The sequence below is a fragment of the Musa acuminata genome, chromosome BXJ3-6 (genome assembly GCF_036884655.1).
Source record: "Musa acuminata AAA Group cultivar baxijiao chromosome BXJ3-6, Cavendish_Baxijiao_AAA, whole genome shotgun sequence".
Classification (NCBI taxonomy): Eukaryota; Viridiplantae; Streptophyta; class Magnoliopsida; order Zingiberales; family Musaceae; genus Musa; species Musa acuminata.
Window position 1 is genome coordinate 31,345,001 of NC_088354.1, and position 20,205 is coordinate 31,365,205.

The window sequence follows — 20,205 nt, forward strand, 5'->3', positions numbered from 1 at the left end:
GTCTCTACTTTTTCATCTACTCCGATCTTCTTCTTGAAGATCCACTTGCAATCGATGGGTACAATACCCTCGGGTGCTTCAATTAAGTTTCAAATATTATTGGAGTACATGAAATTCATCTTATAATTCATGGCTTCTTACTACTTTCCGGAGTTTATACTCATAATAACCTCATTGTAGGTTTGAGGATTAATATCCTCAACATCATCTCTTCTAATATGTCCCACATATCTCATAGGAGGATGGGATACTTTGTCGAATCTACCTAAAGTAAGAACTTGTGTGCTATGTACCTGAACAAACTCGGGTTGTGGAGTGGTGCTTGAGCTAGGTTCTCTAACCTCGTTCAACTCTATCATGCTTACATTATCTCCGCGAAGAATATGTTTCTTCTCAAGGCATACCTCTATCTTAACTACAAAGACCTTTTGGTCATCGGGGTGATAGAAATAATACCCATAAGTTTCCTTGGGGTATCCCACAAACTTATACCGCTCCGTCCTTGATTCCAACTTATCGGGGTTTTATCTTTTAACGTGGGCAGGGCAGCGCCAAATCTTAACAACCTTAAGATCGAGCTTCTTCTATTTTCATATCTCATATGGTGTAAATACTACCGATTTAGTTGGAACTCTATTCGGAAGGCAAGTTATGGTCTCTAGGGCGAATCCCCAAAATGAGATGGGTAGGTCAGTGAAACTCATCATGGACCACATCATGTCAAATAGTATACGATTCCTCATTTTAGATATACCATTGAGTTGAAATGTATAAGGAGGTGTCTATTGGGATAAAATCTCATGGTCCTTGAAGAATTGGGTGAACTCTATACTTAGGTACTCACCTCCTCGATCTGATTAAAGAGTCTTGATACTCTTTCCAGTTTGGTTCTCCACTTCATTCTTATACTTTCTAAATTTCTTAAAGGCCTCGGACTTGTACTTCATCAAGTACACATATTCATACCTTGAGAAATCATTAGTAAAAGTAATAAAGTATGAGTAACCACTTATAGCATGAGTTGACATGGGTCCACATACATCACTATGTATGAGTTCCAACAGTTCAGTGGCCCTCTCTCCAATTCCAGTAAAAGGAGTGTTGGTCAGTTTTCTATGAAGGTAAGACTCGTAAGTTATATATGACTCATAGTCGAATAGATCTAGATATCCATCATTTAGTAATTTTTGAATCATTTACTCATGGATGTGACCTAGCCTACAATGTCATAGGTATGCACTATTCACATCATTTCGTTTCCTCTTGGATACACTTATATTCATGATATGTGAAGTAATGTCTAGTATAAACAAACCATTATGCAGTGTTCCTCTTGCTAATCTCTTAGGCTTTGCCAAAATCTATAACAAATTATAGATGTGATAAGCATTATTAGTATTCAATACCCATGTGTTATCATAAAAGTCTAACAAATGAAGACTGATCATGAATATACCTAAAGCTTCTCCAAGCTTTTGTTTCGCCCTCTCTGTAAGGTACTCTTTGAAGTTCCTCTTCCAGTGCCCGTCTTTGCCGTAGTGGAAGCACTGATCTTTATTCTTTGCCGGGTCTTTCTTAGCAACCTTTGCTTTACCCGGACTGTCCTTGCCCTTGCCCTTCTTAAGGAATTTTTCTGCTTTCCTTTTCTTTCTAGTCTTACCAATATAGAGAACTGGCTTCTCTTTGTTGATAGTGCTCTCTGCCTCCTTCAACATATTGAGGAGCTCAAGGAGAGTCACCTTAAACTTGTTCATATTAAAATTTATTATGAAATGTGAAAAGAAATCTGGTAGGGACTGAAGCACAAGATCCACATATAGGTTATCCTCTAGGATCATTCCTAGACCTGTGAATGTCTCTATCTACTTAATCATCTTTATGACATGGTTCTGAACTGGTGTCCCCTCAGTCATCCTAGTACAAAAGATGCTCTTGGATATCTTATATCGTTGAGTCCTTTCCTGTTCCTCAAATAGTTTATGAATATGTAGGAGAATGAATATGACATCCATCTTTTTATGCTTTCTCTGCAACTCAGGAGTCATGAAGCCCAACATGTAACACTGAGCAAGAGCGGAGTCATCTATGTTCTTTATTTAGCGAGTGATCTCATTCTCCCTTGCCCCTTCCTCGAGCGTAGGTATCACTGTATCAGGGCGTACATGATTTTTTCCGTCGTGAGAACAATTCTCAAGTTGCGGAGCCAATCCGTATAATTCAGACTAATGAAGTGGTTGACATCAAGTATGCTATGTAAAAGATTTGAAAGCGATATTTTTCTATAAATAAAGATGCAATAGAAATAAATAACATGCAGATTTTATAAAAAATAAACAATCAAGACATGAACTTCTATCTTATTATACTCCCACTATTTTACTAGCGAGTTACACGACACCCTTAACTCATAAAATAAAAGTCTCTGGCAGACTTTTAGTGGGGATCGAGATCTAATCAACGTCTTAGTATAACCTCAAGGGACTCGACCAATCATACTAAGCCCAAAAGGTAAGCAACTCTTATCGATCATAACTCTTTATGATTCCCATCCTGTTTGGCCTCCAAACCACCATGGTATCAAGGGACTCAACCAATCATGATGTTGGATTAAGTCAACACTATCATTATAAGATAAGTCTAATTTGATGATATACCCTCGAGGGACTCAACCAAGCATACCATATCCTCTGGTCACCGGTGACATCTCTATATCACAGGCAAGATAATGAATCGTGATATAGGTGAGCCTCGAGAGACCCGACCAACTCAACCTATATCGAGAATTGGTCCCTACCTATAACGATGGAAGGCCACATGGGTCAATCTAATTGTCTTATGTTTACCGACTTAATATTATTGAGAGAGGAGATTTTAATTTGGTCTCCTAATATGACATGTCACATACATACATATTTAATATATATATATATATATATATATATATATATATATATCTACATCGCATGTAAATATACATACATATCTAATAGGTGTATAAGTAATCACACATCACATGAGCAATCACACCAGATGATCATGGACCATAGCCTAATATGATCAGGCCCGAGCTACTGGGCCTAATCACTCACATCAAGATTTATGCGTGCAGTAGTGCATCTCCATGCCTTGTGATCATCCATCTCATCCTCGTCAGTAATGTCGGCATCTCAACGCATCTAATGCATCGTAATCGTCCGTCTCGGCATCGTGGGTCTCGCTATCGCTTCTACGCTCCCGTTGCACCTCATCATGTGATTACAACTTAATCATAGGCACGCAGACTTGATAATAAATGAGAAATAAAATAAAAGCTCGTAGGCCCTAATAATAATAATAATAATCATAAGTATACACATCACACGGTCCATGATCATCCGTCTACATATCATACTCTTAGGATCAAGAGCGGCACTAAGAGGGGGGCGGGGGGGTGAATTAGTGTAGCGAAAAATTCTTCGATTTCGTAAAACAATTCATATGGTTGATGGAAATCGATTTAGAAAGATAGCAACTTGAAATGTAAGAGAGCGTAAGCGTAGTGAAAGCAAGATAAGGAGGAGAAGCAATTTGATATGAAATGATTTGCAGTTTGAAGTAAATTGCTCAAAATGAAATGCAAACCAGAATTTAGAATGGTTCGATCAATGTGACCTACATCCACTTTCGGATTCCTCCTCCGTCAAGGTCACCGAAGTTCACTAAAGACCTTCCTTCAATAGGTGAAGATCAATCACCTTTTATAGCTCTTTCTCCTTTTCTCGGGTTTAGGATAGAACCCTTACAAGCCTTACTCCTCTTTCTTGAATAGTCACAAAACAAAGAGAGGGAGGAGAAAAACTCTAGCACTTTTACACCCCAAAGATTCAAGATTATAATCACACTTTCGGTGCCCTTTCATGCAGAAAAGGGTGGGGTATTTATAGCCTCCAATGACTTTAAAAATGGAACCAAAAAGTGTCTTATCTCAGTTTTTCGGGGTACTGGCGGTACTACTGCCTACAGCCTGACACTGGGTGGTACTACCACTCAGTCTGGGCAGTACGACCGCTTGACAAAACTCAAAAACTGAGCTCTAGCGGTACCATCGCTTGACTGGGGCGGTGCCACCACTATCAGCAATAATTGTTGGCGGTACCACCGCCCAGACCACCTAGGAGACTGGATCTTCCAAGTGATGCCACCGTTGGTCAGAGTCCAGTAACCAGGTTGGGACTTGTATTCGGCCCAAACCTGTTGAATCTCGGATTTTGATGATGAAACTAATTGATTGTGTTTAAATGTTTGACTACATTTTGAGTGATACAGGTCTACTCGATCAGGATTAGACAATTAACGCAGGAGGAATTGACGTTGCGTCGGAGGAGATCACGTCAGGATATTGGATGGCAGAAGGCTTCGGGCGTCGGGCATCGGGCCAAGGAGAGCGAAATTGCGCCAAGGATATCGGGGTTGCGGAGGTCAACCGCTGATTGGGCAACAAGCCGCAAGAGAGGATGATGCACCGAAGAATCGGACGAAGCGCCAACCAATGACGTGTCGGGCAACAGAATGTCAATTTGCGTAATAATAATTGTCTAGATCGGAGTAGAGTGTTTGCTTGTGTGTGCAGGATTAACTACGATAACCAGAAAACATAAAGCAAGGATACCGGAGTCGAGCTCGATGGACGTTTAAGAGACCGAAGAATCATCGGAGATGCTGCCGGAACCATCCGAGAAGAAATCGGGAACGTGTCGGAAGTTCGCCGAAGAAATCGTCAGAGGCTCGCGGAGATCACCGAGAAGGCTCGGCTACTCGTTAAAAGTCATCACAAAGATTGGGAGCTTGCAGGGAGTCCGTCGGAAGAAGTTCGTCGGAAAGCTCGCCGGAACAAGACTCGACGTTCGCGGTTGAAAATTTGCTTAGGATGTGTTTTGGTTATGTAGTCCACTTGTAATTAGGATTAGGATTAAGAGATAATCCTATATCCTGGTTAGGGGCCAACTGGGCCCAAAGTCAGAGTTGGTTTAGGCTAAAAATTAAGCTAAACTAGCGAACTAGAGAGCCAAGATTGAAGCCCAACTAGTGGCTGAAAACACTGTAGTTGGGCTGAAAACACTGTAGGCGGTGGCACCGCCCAGCACCCGAGCGCTGGGCGGTGGCACCGCTTGGCTGGGCGGTGGCACCTCCAACAGCGGGAACCCAAAGAGAATTCAAATTTTGAAGCCCAAATTTGAATCCTCTTGAGGCCTATAAATACCCCTCAAATCTCAGCTGAGAGAACAACTTTTTGGAGCAGCAAGTGTTTGAGAGAAAGGCCTTAGAAAAGTGTTAGCTTGTCTTGTTTTCAATTTGCTAGTGTTCACCTCCTTCATTCTTGCTAAAAATTTGTAAGAGAGTGAACTGCTTGTAAAGAGTTGTAAGAGGGGTGTTTACCCTTCCATTTCAAGAGACTTGCTAGTGGAAGGTGGGAGCCTCATCGAAGAGGGGCCTCGCAAGTGGAGTAGGTCATTTGACCGAACCACTCTAAAAATCGGCGTAATCTCTGGTTTGCTTTTTATTATTGTCATTTACATTACTGCAAATCTTCTTACTGCTTTAGTTCCTTATTACTCTTGCTGCGCAACTTTAAGAATACACCTTCAAATTAAATTTCTCAAGCTTCGTTCTTAACGTACGAAAGATTTTATTAAAATCGAAGTTTTAATCCGCTGCACTAATTCACCCCCCCCCTCTTAGTGCCGCTCCGATCCTAACAATTGGTATCAGAGCCACGTTTTTCTATCTTGGTTTAACACCCAAATAAAAATGGCTCTTTACGGCTTTCAAGAGGGTCACTCTCTCATTTGTCCTCCCTTTTTCAATGGGACGGACTACACTTATTGGAAAACTCGAATGAGAGTTTTCTTACTTTCTTTGGATTTGAATTTATGGCACATAGTCGAAAATGGATTTGAAATGTCTTCTCTCCCAATGAACCATTGGAATGATTTGGAGAAGAAGATGTTTTCTCTAAATGCAAAGGCTATGAATGCCTTATATTGTGCACTTGACAAAAATGAATTTAATCGTGTTTCGATGTGTGACTCGGCTTTTGATATTTGGAGAACTCTAGAGGTCACTCATGAAGGCACTAGCCGAGTGAAAGAGTCCAAAATCAATATTCTTGTGCATTCTTACGAATTTTTCCGGATGAAACCAAGTGAGTCCATCGGAGACATGTACACCCGGTTCACGGATGTCATCAATGGACTCAAAGCTCTTGGTAAAAGTTTTTCTAATTTTGAACTAGTCACTAAAATCTTAAGATCCCTTCCAAAAAGTTGGGATCCAAAAGTTACGGCCATTCAAGAGGCCAAGGACCTTAAAACATTCCCTCTCGAAGAACTTATTGGGTCTCTAATGACCTACGAAATGAACAATGTGACAAAAAAGAAACTCGAGAACAACCTTCCAAATGATAGGAAGGATTTGGGACATAGAACACATGAAGACCACTCGAGCATAAGTTCAAGTGATGGTGAACTTAAACTACAAATGAAACAAAAATTAAAAAGCAAAATGAATGGAACTACTTGCTTTGAACGCAAGAAGAACAAAAGTTGGGATGAATTGAGCTCTTCCGAAGACGAGGAGAAAATCAAGAAAGGCGAGGTGGCAAACTATGCCTCACCCTCTTTCAACAATGAGGTAATCAAAATCCCACTAATTTATTTCGATATTACATAATACTTTCTTGAGTTATTTTTAATTTAGTTTAGGATTAATTTTCTTGAAAATTGCATGTGTTATGTTAATGCAGTAAAATGTTAAATATAAATCTAATGCTTATACACCTAGTAAGATTAATCTTATATATGTGCTTGAGAAGCAAGAATTTGTATTTTGACGATTTCCATATTGATTTTCAATGACGATGCATGACTTTTGAATGGAAGGCTTGATGATTTTTTTTTTAACCTTATCTTTGGTTTTCAAACATGATGTATAGTTTTGACATAAGAACAAAAATTTGAAGCATGCTAATATAAAGTCAATCATATAAAGTAAAACTAAAGAAATTTTAAATATCTATAAGAATCATTCAAAATTATGTTTAATAAAACCTTACTTGATGTTGTAATGAAACCATTGAAAGTTTTGATGCTATGATTTGATGATTTTATGCATGAGATGGTAAAGTTATACATGATGATTTTTATGATTTATTGGTCTTGACGGTTTTTATGATAAAATTCATTTTTCGATCCTAAATGTTGATGCACATTTTTATCTAGCATAAATGACATGAATTTAAATAACTAAAAAGAGAAAAGCGTTGTTCTTGAAAATTATTTTTCTCTATCTTGTTGATTTATATGAATCCCTTGAAAATGATTTTGGTTTGATGATTTGAATTAGAAATGAGTTATATCAAAATCATGATATTGATTTGACAAAATTGAATGAGTTGAAAACAAATGATGATTTTTCTCTTGAATACAACTTGTAATATTTTTACATATATATTTTCATCTTGATTTCTCGATATTCGATACATGAAATTTTTCCATGAATCAAAATTCTTTCATGATGTGATTCTTCTTGGTATTCACTAAAAATGATACATTCAAATTAACCTACTCTACTTGACATCTTGATAATTTATGACTTGAATATCATGTATAATATGCTCATAATGATGATTGAGTTATGTATGAAAAATGGAAGATATAGTTTTGAAATTTTGCATGTTCGAATTTGAAAATATTTGATATGCATGAAAATATTAAACATTTTGAAACCATGTTTTAGTGTTATGCTTAATGATCATGCTTAATAAATTTCGAAATTATGGATGATGAATCTTTTACGATTTATGGATCATTGATTTTTACCATAATGAAAGTACCTTATTGATTTTTGTTGTAATAAATCTTACTCTTTCGGTTTTAAACATGATAAATGTTTTTATTTGGTATAAATGAAACAAAATCATATGTTTTGAAATAATCGAAAAGAGGATAACATTCTTGAAAATTATTTTGCTCAATCTTATTGATTTTGATGAATCCATTTGTATCATTTTTGTGAATCTCTTGGATTTTGATAATGATTTTGATGATTTAAATTTGAATAATTTTTTATTGAAATCATGATCTTGATCTCTTGAAATTCATAACATGAAATCCTTTATGAATCAACATTTTCTTTTCTATTTAAAAGGAGATTTGTCGAAATGTTTCATAATCTTTTAGTATTCATAATCTTGACAATTATGTATTGAAACTTTATGTAAACCAAGAATGTTCATCATGATTCTCTCTTTGAATATTTAAAGAGGAGAATTTTCTAGATGGTTCATGATTTTGATGATTGAATATTTGATATGCATGAATTGAGATCTTGCTCTCCTACCACTCTTTTTGCTATTCACCAAAAGGAAGACTAATTCTAATAAACCATGATATGCTATATGAATTTTATTGTATTCATGATAAAAGATCTCATCACTAATTTTTGTTTATATTCCTTCATGTGATGATATGAATGTATGAAACACTTATGATATGATTTTTTATACAATTCCATGTATTCGTGAAATATTAATCTCATCACCCAATTAATTCCTCTTGATACTCCTAATGTGATGAAGTGAAATTATGCATGAAATACAAATGGGGATAAGTTTTTGGTAGGATATAATTTGACAAATTGATACCATCATGATATGAAACATTTATGATTTGCAATGATATATGCAATACTTGTGCTTTCTAATTATGATGTGATGTATTACATATGATGTAAATCATGATTTAAAATACTATGAGTTGTCGCTAAAATGATGTATTATAAATATTGATTTAATGTTTTGTATCATGAATACTCTAAATGATGAATATTTGGTATCATGATCAAAATGTTGACAAATAGTTAAAAATTTTAGTATCATGTATGATATCCTTATAATGTTGATCGATTTATTCAATATCATGCATGAATGAATATAAGGTTTTTGAAAATGTGCATATTCTAATTTGAAAATATGATGATGCACAATTAAGATTGATACTTACCTTTGTCATAATTGATGTAATGGGTCTTCCCTTCTTTTTGACAATGACAAAGGGGGAGATAGCTTGCTTGCACAAGTCAAGAATATGCAAAAAACTTGATTGCTTGCTTGCCTATCTTAAGTAGCAAAGATTGCTAACTTGCTTATTTCAAGAAGCAAAAGTTGTCTTCTTGAACATCATTATCTTGCCCATCTCAAGAAGCAAGACTTGCAACCTGCACATTGCAATAGGAAGTAAGAATCGATAGCTTACACACTTCAACAAGAAAGCTATCTTGTATTTGCTTTTGAAATTTTTACTAGCTTGTATGTTACAAAACTTGCTCACTTTTTCAAATACTTTGCTAGCTTGCACTTTGTAAAGGAAGCAAAAATAACACTTCTCAAAAGAGAAGAAAAACTTACTGTCTTGAACATCTTTAATATGCTAGCTAGCATGATGTACAATTTGCTATTTTGAATATTACAAAGAAATACTATCATGCATATTGCAAAGAAAAGCAAAGTGCAATCGTGCACAAGAAGCAAGTATTGAATTGCCATGATTGAACTTAAGAATCTTGCTATACTTTTGTGCTTATATGTTGTGATGAAAATCTAGCTTTATGTTGCAAAAACTTGCATATCTTTTAAAATAGCTAGAGCTACTTCTCCTTTTTGTTGATGACATAGGGGGAGAAGTATATTGATGACTTCATGCATTGAATTAAATATTTTATATATTTGCATGATAGTTTAAATGTTTTTCATAACATGTGATGAATGTTACTTGGATTTGGGATAATCCAAGTGTTCTATCAATGGCATATTGATAGGGGGAGTTTAGTTAAACTCCGGGGAGTTAAGGTTAACTCCGTTAGTCATCAATTAGTTGTCATCATCAAAAAGGGGGAGATTGTTGAATCTCGGATTTTGATGATGAAACTAATTGATTGTGTTTAAATGTTTGACTACATTTTGAGTGATACAGGTCTACTCGATCAGGATTAGACAATTAACGCAGGAGGAATTGACGTTGCGTCGGAGGAGATCACGTCAGGATATTGGATGGCAGAAGGCTTCGGGCGTCGGGCATCGGGCCAAGGAGAGCGAAATTGCGCCAAGGATATCGGGGTTGCGGAGGTCAACCGTCGATTGGGCAACAAGCCGCAAGAGAGGATGATGCACCGAAGAATCGGACGAAGCGTCAACCAATGACGTGTCGGGCAACAGAATGTCAATTTGCGTAATAATAATTGTCTAGATCGGAGTAGAGTGTTTGCTTGTGTGTGCAGGATTAACTACGATAACCAGAAAACATAAAGCAAGGATACCGGAGTCAAGCTCGATGGACGTTTAAGAGACCGAAGAATCATCGGAGATGCTGCCAGAACCATCCGAGAAGAAATCGGGAACGTGTCGGAAGTTCGCCGAAGAAATCGTCGGAGGCTCGCGGAGATCACCGAGAAGGCTCGGCTACTCGTTAAAATTCATCACAAAGATTGGGAGCTTGCAGGGAGTCCGTCGGAAGAAGTTCGTCGGAAAGCTCGCCGGAACAAGACTCGACGTTCGCGGTTGAAAATTTGCTTAGGATGTGTTTTGGTTATGTAGTCCACTTGTAATTAGGATTAGGATTAAGAGATAATCCTATATCCTGGTTAGGGGCCAACTGGGCCCAAAGTCAGAGTTGGTTTAGGCTAAAAATTAAGCTAAACCAGCGAACTAGAGAGCCAAGATTGAAGCCCAACTAGTGGCTGAAAACACTGTAGTTGGGCTGAAAACACTGTAGGCGGTGGCACCGCCCAGCACCCGAGCGCTGGGCGGTGGCACCGCTTGGCTGGGCGGTGGCACCTCCAACAGCGGGAACCCAAAGAGAATTCAAATTTTGAAGCCCAAATTTGAATCCTCTTGAGGCCTATAAATACCCCTCAAATCTCAGCTGAGAGAACAACTTTTTGGAGCAGCAAGTGTTTGAGAGAAAGGCCTTAGAAAAGTGTTAGCTTGTCTTGTTTTCAATTTGCTAGTGTTCACCTCCTTCATTCTTGCTAAAAATTTGTAAGAGAGTGAACTGCTTGTAAAGAGTTGTAAGAGGGGTGTTTACCCTTCCATTTCAAGAGACTTGCTAGTGGAAGGTGGGAGCCTCATCGAAGAGGGGCCTCGCAAGTGGAGTAGGTCATTTGACCGAACCACTCTAAAAATCGGCATAATCTCTGGTTTGCTTTTTATTATTGTCATTTACATTACTGCAAATCTTCTTACTGCTTTAGTTCCTTATTACTCTTGCTGCGCAACTTTAAGAATACACCTTCAAATTAAATTTCTCAAGTTTCGTTCTTAACGTACGAAAGATTTTATTAAAATCGAAGTTTTAATCCGCTGCACTAATTCACCCCCCCCTCTAGCGGTACCATCGCTTGACTGGGGCGGTGCCACCACTATCAGCAATAATTGTTGGCGGTACCACCGCCCAGACCACCTAGGAGACTGGGTCTTCCAAGTGATGCCACCGTTGGTCAGAGTCCAGTAACCAGGTTGGGACTTGTATTCGGCCCAAACCATCCTAGCTCCGAGCCCAGTTGGCCCCTAACAGAGTTGATGGGATTACCTCCAAAATCAAATTCTAATTATCATTCTAACTACGATTAAGGCAAGCTTGGTCTGGTACGTCGATTCTTTCACTCGGCGATCCTCCGACGAACTTCTCGACGAGTCTTCCAGCAAACTCCCGACCAACTCTCGGCTAGTCTTCCGGCATGCTTCCGGCGATCTCCCAATGAGCTTTCGGCGAGTCTTCCAGCGTGCTTCCGGTGATCTCACGATGAACTCTCGACGAGCTCCCAATTTATCATCCGAGTCTTCGACTCTGGCCCATCATTTGCTTTACGCCTTACTACTATCGTAGTTAATCTTGCACACTTATCTCAACACATAGATTAGATTAAATAATTTACTAATTGATTTCATCATCAAAATTTGAGATTCAACACATACATCACATGTACATATCATCATGTAAGACTACTAGATAATAATAATAATAATAATAATAATAATAATAATAATAATAATCAATTAATTTTTTTAATTAATTAATATTTTTTAAATTCAGGACATGCAGGAATTTTTTTGAATTCCAGGGGGTATTTTGATAATTTAGATAAAAAGATGGAATTTAGGATTTTTAAAATTTTGAAGGGCAAAACTATCTTTTGCCAAAAACCCTAAATCCCTTCCATGCGCTTGTTGCATTGTGGTCGCCGCCACCTTGCCGGCGGCGGCCATGACTACGGGGGAAGGGGGTGTCGCCCCGCCCACAGGCAGTGCCACCCTTGTAGGTGGGTGCCCTTGCGGGCACCATTGCCATAGTTGGCGACTCTTCTTGTGGGTGCAGCGCCCGCAGGCGTCGTTGCCCCACAATGCCTCTACACATGGGCACAACACCCGCAGGCATTGCTGTGGGTGTTGCCCACCCTTGCAAGTAGGTCATTCGTACAGTTGCTAGCCTGCAGGCTGCAAGCTATTGGCCACCTGCACGCAGGTTGCCAGGCCTCGGCCAAAGGCTGCAAGCAGCCATTGGCCAACCTGCGAGGGCAGCAACAGTTGCTGCCCTCTCTCTCACCTTTTGCGTTAATGATTTTGATAACAAAAGCCTTCCTAAAACATAACATACGCAGTTCAAAACCAATCTATCGCACGAACAACCTAACTTTGATACTACTATTAGGAAATCTAGGGGGCAACATCACATGTGTAGCGGAAGAATAGAAAAACAAAATCTCCAATTTCCCAAAGATGTGTTCGTCATCGTATGAAGATTGGTGCACAAAAATCATAAAACCAAAAACTGCATATATGAAGATTGTGTTACCTAGGGAGATCTTATATCCCTAAATCCTTGTAGATATATAGGAGAGGGTGAAGGAGGTTAAGTGTCCTCCTTTCTAGTAGTGATTCACATAGTAGGGCTGTGACAATGCTTCTCAAATCTTCATGTCTGCTATCTGAGGAGAAGAATGGTAAGAGAATAGGAGATGGTAACCCAAAGAGGCTATAGCCAATGAACCATTGGTTCCCTCCTACTTATAGAGGCCCCATGTCAACTTAACCTTAATGGATCCTACCTTATTGGGTATTGGATCTCCATCCAACTACCCAAGCCTCTTAGATTAGTGGATCTTTATCCAATAATCTCTTATTGGCTCTTATTGGATCTCATCCATATGATCCAATAATAATTCAAGGGTTTATTGGATATTCAATAAGATATGAGCTTTGACGAATATCTTATATTCGAACATCTACTCATCGCAATGCTTATCATATGTGTGTGACCCTCTAGGCCCAATACCGAGCTAGCCGTAAGTCATACCTGTCAGAATTCCTTCTAGCTCAGTGAATTATTATCTCCATAATAATCAAATCGACTCATCGACTGCGGATGTACTAGGCCACTACGTCGTAGTCCCCAGATGATACAGGGGAATCTAATCTATTGGATCTATCTGTCCTTAGTTGTCGTATATCTATAGTCTCTCAACTATTTAATATCCCAAAGATCGTATACCGGGCATGGTGCTATCGGACCCATACGGTTTATACTTGAGCCTCACTCTAATCGGATTCTTCTGGAGAACTCTTTCTCTTTCAATCCGAATAACCATGATCAGGGATTTATCTGAGCAAAAACACATGAAATATTTCTCTCATGACACTGAGAGCGGATGATTCTCTATCGACACTCAATAGTCTTCGTAAGGTTGGCTACCACTCTCGATGACTGGTTATGCTAGATCTGGAACCTTCAGACCTATAAGTATAGTGTCAAAGAGTGGAGTACTCATACAGGATATTTTTGGTGTCTCAAGTCTAAGGATCAGATATACCATTGAGACCATGAAATCGTTATCTAACAATAAGGTATCATCAACCATCCAACACTCTGTAAGCGAATCAATCAGTGAACTCAATCTCTAATGAGCACCTGTATTGTATCCCTAATATCCTCACACGAGCAGCTATGAGACTAGCTACATCCATTATATGGACAGGTACACAATACACTAGTTTGTCCGGTTATCTCGATGTCCCTCTCGAGTAACCTATGATCAAGATTACGTATCATCACTTACGTGATTAGGTTATAGGGTACTTATGACTAGCAATCTCCTCCGAAAGCCACTTTACTCTGTACGGACATCGACATTAACATAGTATCAAACAAAAGGACAAAAAATGATATGTTAGATCTACCGCATCACTAATTGTTGCAATAGATCTACCACATCAAGGGCACCTCGACATCACTCCGGGAGGTTAGTAGCTCCACCTTGGAGCTTCAGCTGCACATCGATAGTTTTCCTCTGATTTGACTCCTCGACACCTTGAGTTGGATCAAATTGCTTCCATGTTAAGCTTGCACCAAGCCAAGTCATTTCTCTCCAATAAGATTTATGCTTTTTTTATATTATATCTTGCTTATTGCTTCAGTGTTTGATCATGCTTTTCTTAGTTCTAGCAATTACTTCAATTTTTTATTGTAAATCATACTTGATATATAGATAGAGAAACATGATTGATTATAATGCTATGGTAGCAAAAATCTCAAAGAAATCCTCCATTATGAGATCCTCCCTAGCCTTCCTGTAAGACCCAATCTATATTGAAGTCCATCTGCACGAAGTGGCACCATTTCATTTCCCACAATTATGTATTCACATAAGCAATCTTATCATGGTTGACCCATCTCCTCTAGCTTCATTTACATGCACCCACATAGCATCACCTTCCTCTTTATCCTGCAAGACTCAATCTAGGTTCAAGTCCATCTATAGGAAATGACACCACCTAATTTTCCATGATTGTGTATTGACACATGGGTAGTAGCAATATGGTTGACCCATCTCCTCTATCTTGATGTATACACACCCACATAACATCACCTTCCTCCTTACCCTACAAGACCCAATCTCATTTTCCACGTTTGTGTATTCACATGTGAGTAATCTCATTATTATCGACCCATCTCCTCTGGCTTTGTGTATATACACCCACATGATATCACCTTCCTTCCTAACTCATTTTGTTCAACCCTTGTAGATGATAATTAATGTTGAGATTCATACCTTTGTCAATTATCTCTTCTTAGTAGCGCTAACACTTTCTATCTATAACATGTATGTTACTTTATTTAACCTAAATGAAATTGAAAATCACATAAGTTATTATAATTAATTATAAGAAAATCAATTATAATTCCTAATCCAGTCTTACCAAATATTCAAGTCTAACCATTGTCAAGTTTTAATAGAACTATCACTCCACAAAAATTAACAAAACCCTACATAAAGGTATGTGGTGGTGAAGTTTTTGTATCAATTGGCATCACAATGCCTCTTCGTGCACTGTCTCTCTCATCTTTTCTCTCCTATAAAATTTGCATTTTTTTTACTATTGCTTCAATCTTATTGTTTTGGATACTTGATAATATTTTTTAAAAATTTATATTTACTGTAATTTTTGTTGTAAATTATACTCAATAGATAAAAGAACACGATAGATTATGAGCCTTTAATGAAAAAGATTCATAAAGATATCATCTACTATGAAATCCTCCCATGACTACCCGAGAAGATTCTTTCCCGATTCAAGTTCCTTTGTAGGAAGTGGTACAACCTCATCTCCAACAACAAGGTATTTGCATAAGGGCAGTTGCATCGTGGGTCACTCATCACCTTTAGTTATGTGTACAAGCAGCCACACAGTATCTATCACCTTCTTCCCTATTGACATCCCTAGCTTAGCATTAGTATGCCTCACTCATTCTTTCTCATCCTTTCCGATGACACAATTATATTCTTGCTCTAGTCGATTATGTCCTCTTGGTAATGCTACAAACTGATCTTGATATTGATCGAGAAATCTACTATATCTAGAATATGGTGACAAAAAAGGGTCATTCCAACCCTGAAATTAGTTATTCTCGATGTACTAGATTGGCTTTTGACCCCTTAATGACCACTCTTGCTTGTTACAAACTAGTAAACCTCATACAAGAAAAACAAGAAGGCTTCCAAGAATTCTCGTTTTAGATTTACTCATCTTCCATAGGATCATAGACAATCTCTGAGCATAAGCTGATTATCGAAAATATATTTCATTTGAATGGATAACATGATACTTTGTCCATAAGATATGTCATATATTGGGATCGTACTCCTTATTTGCTATGGTTTGACCTTGAGAAGGATGTTATGGCCTAGGAGCCACTACCATCCATCGATGAAGGAGAAGACATGTTTACTCAGAACCTTAGGGTGACATATGATAAAGAGATTTTGACAGTTATTTGACTCTTTGACAAGTGACATAATAGTAGTGTGGATAATGATCAAACAAGTGTGGGTGAGAAAGCATTACATCAACTTAATGAACTATATACCAATAAATATTTTGAGACGCATCTCGGAGATTCATCGGATCGACCCACTACCATTTAAGTTAATGGGAGTGATAGAATCTTCTGTAATATTATGTTGTTATAATATTATCATAAATGAGATTATGACAATTAGTGAGTTTGAGGGTTCTTAAATCACAATGTTAGATAGTATTGTTCTATTAATAATTAGAGTTTCATGGCCAAACTTATCAATAGTTTATAAATGTTACTTTCCTTGCAGTTGAAAACCTAAGAATAAAATGCCTTTCTATGTTTAAGAACTAAGTAAATTCCTTTAGCATTAGATTTATCAATTCTAGAAATTATTTATTTTATATTATCTTTTTCTAAAAGAATATTTTTATAAGAACCCAAGAATAAAATATTTTTTTTCTAATTGAGACATATGACTTTATTGCTGATATTGTTGTTGCATAACCTTTTTTCTAATACCACTTAGGCAGATTGGAAAGAGGATCATCAACACTTGAATTGAAAGGGCATCTGTCACCTATGTGTTTGTTCTAAATTTTTTTATAATAAAAATGAGTATGCCTATAAATACTTCCGATCTTTAGTAAAGAATCAAATTCCTTGCTCATAGATCAAAGAGATTCTATATGTGCAGCTTTAAGTTCCTCTTATTTGTGTAGCACAATCTTGGATTCCACAGTAGGGTACAACATAAATAGCTTCATAATCTAATTAAACTGACAAATCAAATCTATAGTAATAATAATAACAATAATAAATCATCCTTGAAGGCATGGAGATTCAATAGGAATGAGTTTGTTTGGTGCCATATATAGTGAGCCTAACAACTTGTAACACAAGAAAAATACAAATCAAGGAGGATGGAGAACAAAGATGGTTGCCATGTGGTAAATGATGTGACCCTAGTGAAATTTAAACTCCAACTAAAATAATCATATATAATAAAATATGAGCATATTTTTTGAAAAAAAATTCTTTTTTTAGATTTTTCTCGAGAAGTGTCTATAACAAGAGAAAAGGAGTAGGTGACTAGAGGTATTCCGGGTATTCGATAAAAAAAGATACTACTATTAGTGAATTCTAAAAATGGGACACTTGTTGAAAAAATTCAAAACAATAATTAAAAAAAAAATATCCATAAAATAAATATAAAGAAATTAAAAAGAAAGTTCAAGAAAACACATAAAAAGAAACAAACTTTGTCTAAAGAGCATGAGGAAGATATTTAGGTGCAAGCAAAATTCAACATAAAATTAAAGAAACAAAAATTCTTATCTAAAAATGAAAGTAAAGAGAGTTGGGAGTATCAATTGAAGATTATGCTTGTTAGTTTTGTTTGTCTAATAAAACAGTGTCACATTGCCCATAAATCACTTTGCACATAATGTAAAAAATCTCACTTGCACTTATCCTTAAAATAGTAGGATTTATTTTTTAAAACTTCAATTTTTTTGGTGATCGATTACGTATGAAATGTCATGTCACTTGGATAAATGGCGGCTCGATAAATAGATTATTAAACCACCTTAATATATTTAATTCAGATATCAATATAAATTTTTTCTCGTATTTAAATATATTTTATTATTTTATTTTATTAATAAATTAGTTAAAAGAGGTTAGTCAAGTCACTCTACAATCATACCGAGCTGATAATATCAGCTGAATCTTGGGGGTGGAAATCTCGATTTATAGGAATAACGATTATGTACTTCTAGATTCTTTCTTTTATTATTTTATTATTTTAATATAAATCATAATATAATCCAATCATCGGATGCATTTACTTGCATATTTCATCTAGATCAACTAAATTTGTCACATTGGGATCACTTTAGTTCATGTTATGATTGATTCATACCATTAAATAGGTCCAAGAACTTGAACATAACCGATTATATTCTTTAACATGTACAGTAAGAGTTTAATTTAAATAAATGTCCATTCAGATTCAGTCTATATCCAAATCTCATATATATATATATATATATATATATATATATATATATATATATATATATATATAAAGTTAATTCATCCCTTTGTGTATATGTTAATATGAGCTATATATTGACATATTTTTGCATATGGTTACCATGTCACCTAAATAATCAGATAATAAATTTTTATTAGTTTACTCAGATAATCTGAATTTATAGACTTCTGGTTAAGTTATCCACATTTCAAGGTTCCTCTCAGACTTCTGGTTTCATTCTTTATCTAATATTCTCCATGCACTCATCTTTTCACTACGACTACCAATTCTTGAAATCGATGGTTAGGTAGTCATGAATGGCAAGACTTGAATCTAATAATGTCATCTTGAACATTAGCATATGGTCTAATCTGGGAAGTTAACATCCTACTTTTATATGAACTATTGTGACTAAATACATCACTACTGTAGGAGGAGGTCATACTGCAAGAAAGGCTACCAATTAGACTTGATGTACCCACCCTATCAGCAAATTATGCCTGATGTAATGGCTGGCCTGGTCAGATCTGGGTCAAGATTGCTGGCTGCGTGGCCTGAACAGCCCATTTCTAATCCTACTCTAGTCTTAGGTCAAGTTACTTATGGCTAATGTGTCGTAATTATTGTTTCCTTTTGTTTTTCTTCCTTCTTCATAATTGATAATAAGATTCTCCGTGATTCAATTTTAACAAAACCGAAACATTGTCGGAGAACAAAGGAGGGATCCATATTAATTTGAATCATATTTTTTTTTATCTGTAAACTAAAGAACAAGATCCAAAATAAAAAACAAACATAGCAAATTTAAAGATTTGGATTCCAATTATTCGACAAGGGCTCAGATCCAACTTAGACTCAGACACTCAAACTTGTCACAAGTCTGTGTTAGAAGAAGAGGTGAGTGGGGGAGTCCTCGAAAACATTCGATCATTGGTGCTCTTAACAAATCTCCCTTCGATACTTAAGTTAATGAGGGTTCAAATAGATCGAGGAGTATTCCATTTGGGAGGCTTTTTATAGAGTGTAGAAAATTGTTAGATTAACTCTTAGAAAGATTATGTGAATTTGATGATCATTATTGAGCAACAAGACTTTTATCAAATCCTCACACATTGCAATTATGGTGCAATGACTTATACTAATGTTAGGGCCCACCTATGAATCGTCCAAAGCTAAATAGGCCTCCATGCTAGAACAAATTAGTATCGCTATATGATGACTATTCGTTCAATGTGTCAAATGTTATATACCTATCTAAATTCCAATATCACTTTACCCCTCCTCATCAGGTTTCAACATGCATAGGATCAATAAGTGATGTTTCATTTACTAGGTTATTCGATCACGTCATATTTTGTATGTGTGACCATCATGACTTTAGATTATGATGCGATCCTTTAGATCGCTATAAAGGATGCCTCATTAGTGGGTTCAGTTATATCATCGGCGGCTGATGCATTGTGGTGAGATTCAATAGCATTATAATTTAGGGATGTTTTATTACTGATGCAATCATGTCATTATCAAATGATAATTTATGCCAAATACGATCGCATCATAATCTAAGATGCTTGATGTTTGATTCAAACGTGTTAACATTGAGTGATGCTTCATAATCCAATTCGATTACATCGTAATCTAGGGATGCTTTATGACTAATTTAATAATATCATCGTCAAATAATGTTTCATGCCTAGGTATGATCACATCATTATTGGGAGATACTTCATGGCCGATTCAACTACATTATCGATGCTTCATGATCAAATGCTACGATAATAT